We start from the raw sequence: 4,056 nt of genomic DNA, 5'->3' as shown, positions 1-4,056 counted from the left end.
TTAGAATAAATTGCCAGGACATAAGAAATTTCAACATATGCTAAAACAATATTATTCATGTTCAAGAATGTATCACCAATGCATTAAAACCCCATAATTAACGCCACTAATTAGAATTAACTATTCTATGCACAAAAAAAGGGTAATCCTTTTGATTGGCTAAGGGTAAACCATCTGTCATATTGATTAARTATTTTTAATAAAGTGACAATTTACCAATCTTTTGAGGCACTTTCTGGATTAAAGGTCCTCCTATCAGTTTGCATGGCCTGAAACAGGAAGCAAAGTGGCTCGGAAGGTAACACAGGCACTCTCCAACAACTGTGCTTTGTATGTTTTTATTGATTAAGACAATATTTCAACTGAGCTTCTAAGGAAATCCTAAGATATTGCACCATTCAAACTCCTTTCTTTCAAGACTGAAAATAGCCACTGGTAAACCAACCAGCATCACCAACAGAGCATCAGTACTGCTTAATTCAAATTACWTCAATTAATAGAGCACTCGGAAAACAACTTCTTCAGATTAAAAGAAACAGCGCAATGCTTCACTTTGGTCCTGGTCACTGGTGATATTCCTCATCCCTCCCTCTGGATTCTGCCATGTCCCATCTGTCCCATGGCCCAGGTGGCCACACCTGACACAGGGGACAGGCTCACTGCAGGACTCTGTGCCATCTGCTGATAAGGTGGAGGTCACCTCACAGAAAYCCAGCCATCGCCAAGCTGCACACTYGTGCYCCTGGAAAATGTCTTTTCCTCAGGCCAGTGGAGAGTGACAGAAGATCCTCATCTTCCCAGGCAGAGGCAAAGCCAAACAAAGAGGACTTGCACAGCTCAAGAGCAAACTGTGAGCAAAATCAGTTAATGTATTAAAAGTACCTTAAATTAATCCTCCTGGTTGTGGTTTGACAGGAGAGCAGTGATGTTGCCAGCAAATGCTGGTTTGCACACTCTGGGAAGAGTGCTGGACTGCTCAGTCCAGGTATAAGCTCTGCAGGAAAGTTCAGGCAACCTGTTCCCAAACATACTGAAAAATATTTTGATCTGGTTATTAACATTCAAGTTACTTAAAAATAGATTTAMATCTGGCAAACTGATAAAAGAGGGAAATATGGCAAATATCAAAGGCCAGTTACAGCATTGCTGTTCTAGGTCAAAATAGACAGGATTTGCTGAAGGTCCTTCTATTGTGCCCGCTCTCCCAGAACGGATATTCTGGCAACTGAGTTCATAAATCCAAAAAATAGAGTCAGAACAGCAGCTTTCATATTTAACCTAAAACATGATTTCTAACYAGTTAGGCTTCCATTAATATTCACTATCACACTGTTTAACACAGACAAAAATCCCTCTTGAAGCTCACCACAAGAGAAACTACAATGAGTAACARCATCAGTGCTGACAACCACCACCTGCCAAACTCAGAACCTGTGAGGCCAAGGTTCTCTCAGGCTCACTCACGCTGTCAGCTTCATGGAATCCCAGACTGGTTTGGGTTGGAAGGGACCTTAAAGATCATCCAGTTCCAACCCCCTGCCATGGGTGGGGACACCTTCCACAAGRCCAGGTTGCTCCAGTCTAGCCTGGCCTTGAGCACTTCCATGGAGCAGCCACAGCTTCTTTGGGCAACCTGTGCCAGCACTTCACCACCCTGACAGGGAAGAATTCTTCCCTAGTATCCAATCTAACCCTGCTCTCTGTCAGTGTGAAGTCATTCCTCCTTGCCCTGTCACTCCAAGCACTGGTGTCACTTAGGTACTGGAAGGGGCTCTAGGGTCCCCCTGGAGCCTTCTCTTCTTCAGGCTGCACAACCCCAGCTCTCTCAGCCTGTCTTCCACAGCAGAGCTGCTCCAGCCCCAGGAGCATCTTCATGCCCTCCTCGGGACTCATTCCAGCATGAAAATTTTTAAGACATACTCTGGTATTGCTCCATGTTTTCCAAAGTACAACAATCCAAACAACCCCACTGACCCAATGGATGCCTTCACGCAGCAAGGTGAGAATGGTGCAAGAAGCTTGTCMATACCACAGCTGCATTCCAGCTCCTGTTCCAATCATCTCCTGCAAAACAAGCCTCTGACAGGCTCCAGCCATCTTGGGCAGTTTCCCTGGTGCAGGCAGGTCRGTGATGATGCCACCTCAGCCACAAACCACATCAGCTGCCTGCGATCCACTGCAAACCAGGACACGCTCCTGCATGGATCACTGGGTGCTCAGGAAAGCTTAAACAGTGTTTGTACTTCCTGGGAATAATCAACATAGACTATTATCTACACTAGAAGACAAAACATGCTACAAAACATTACTTTTTTCAGGCAATCATTGATAAATGATGGTGAAATATAGCAAACAGCCACCCTGTGAAGGAGGAGAATCTTCCACTTGAACCTCCAACCTGCAATTTATCAACACAACACATCCAATGACCATGTTGCATTCCAATCCCTTTCATTTAAATGCTACGGACAATCCCAAAGATGAAATAAATAAGGGAGAGAAAGAAGTATTTATTTATGSTTACAAAAAGCTCTTTGGCTGAAAATCCCATCTCCAAACCCCGAGTTCTCCACAAAACAGATTCTGCACTGCCAGCAACATGACGAATTTCTCCAAAGCCCTTAGAGCATGGCAAGAAAACCACAGGAAGCTGCTCAATAAAAATAAACTTCTTTTCATCTTACACTCTATATATTAATGTCAATTTCTCTTCCACTCCAGCTTTTGCTTCCCTTATTTTCTCCCTCCCAGGGCATAACGTAYTTGATTCATTAGAGCTAATTCATTAAAGCAAATTAATGTGGCATATATTTCTCAGGATCCCTTAGTCAGATTACGATTCTATCATATTCTATCAAAAGCAAACAAAAATGCAAACACTGATCCTAAGCAACTTGAAACCAAGATGCCTGAAAATCTGAAAATGCCTCTAATGAAATTGCAGTCAAAAGAATAAATTCCACTTCAAGGAGGCTGCTACAATTCAAGAATTTAAATAGGTCCAAYCCTGACGCATTTCCAAAGGAAATCCTTGCAGCTCTGCATACTTTGGAGAGCTTAATTTACCCAGAKAAATGGGTGAACCACCACTGCTCAGCCACTGGGTGACTGCGGCCTGCAAGTTTTTGCTTCAAAAGCAGCAAACTAACACAGTATTTAAGCACACACACAGCATTTCCCTTTCCTGATGATAAGCTGGCACGAGGCAAACATTAGCAAGGAGAATTAGATTATTTCACGCCAGTCTGAGACGATGTACCAAATTTACAGCATTTTCTTCTAAGCTTTACCGCAGCACAGACAGCTCAGCAACAACGTTTCACAGTGCACAAAAATTAACACCCCAGTAAAAACAAACCTAGAAAAGAGAAAACCTTTGGCTTTCCCTCTTAGGTGAGACAGGATGGCCTTCACCTTGCTCCCCAGGGAACACCGGCTCCATCAGTGCCCACACTCCACTAATAAACTCAAGGCTTTGTGTCACTGGTGTGGATCAGTCAGGTATTGATACAGCACAAAAGCAGGAGCGAGGTGCTATCAGGGAATCCGTTGTCCCTGTTCGGTCCAGTTGCATTCTGTATCYCCACAATTACCTGACCGGAATTCTTAATTTGATAGCCAGAAGACACTGCACGAATAAACAGAAATATGCTGCCTTTGCAAGTTTCACGTAATAAAGGCTGGATTTGCTTCCCGCTGCTGGTACGTCATTCATTAAGCACCTCATCAGCCGAGCGGCTAGTAATTATTTCGTTAAAAATTAAGCAGGATAATGTAAGGAAAGCGAAGGGAAAATCACCCCGGCTTCTGGAGCGAGCCAGGGTGATTCACGGCTCCCACACACACAGATGACTTTCATTTGAAATTCACCTTCCCAGGCCTTTTGTTCGGGGTTTTTTTCCCCCTGCTCCGAGGTGTGGGGGGGTGCGCGGGCCCCGCACCGCCACCGGGGATCAGTGAGGGGGGTTCCCGGGGCGGGGGGTTCCCGGGGCGGGGATGCTCGGCGGACGATGCCCCCGGGCAGGGAGATGCCGGTGGGCAGGAAGATACCGGCGG

Source organism: Malurus melanocephalus, unplaced genomic scaffold (genome assembly GCF_030028575.1).
Source record: "Malurus melanocephalus ecotype Western Australia unplaced genomic scaffold, MMel_1.1 scaffold_59, whole genome shotgun sequence".
Taxonomy (NCBI): Eukaryota; Metazoa; Chordata; class Aves; order Passeriformes; family Maluridae; genus Malurus; species Malurus melanocephalus.
This window is presented reverse-complemented; position numbering follows the sequence as displayed.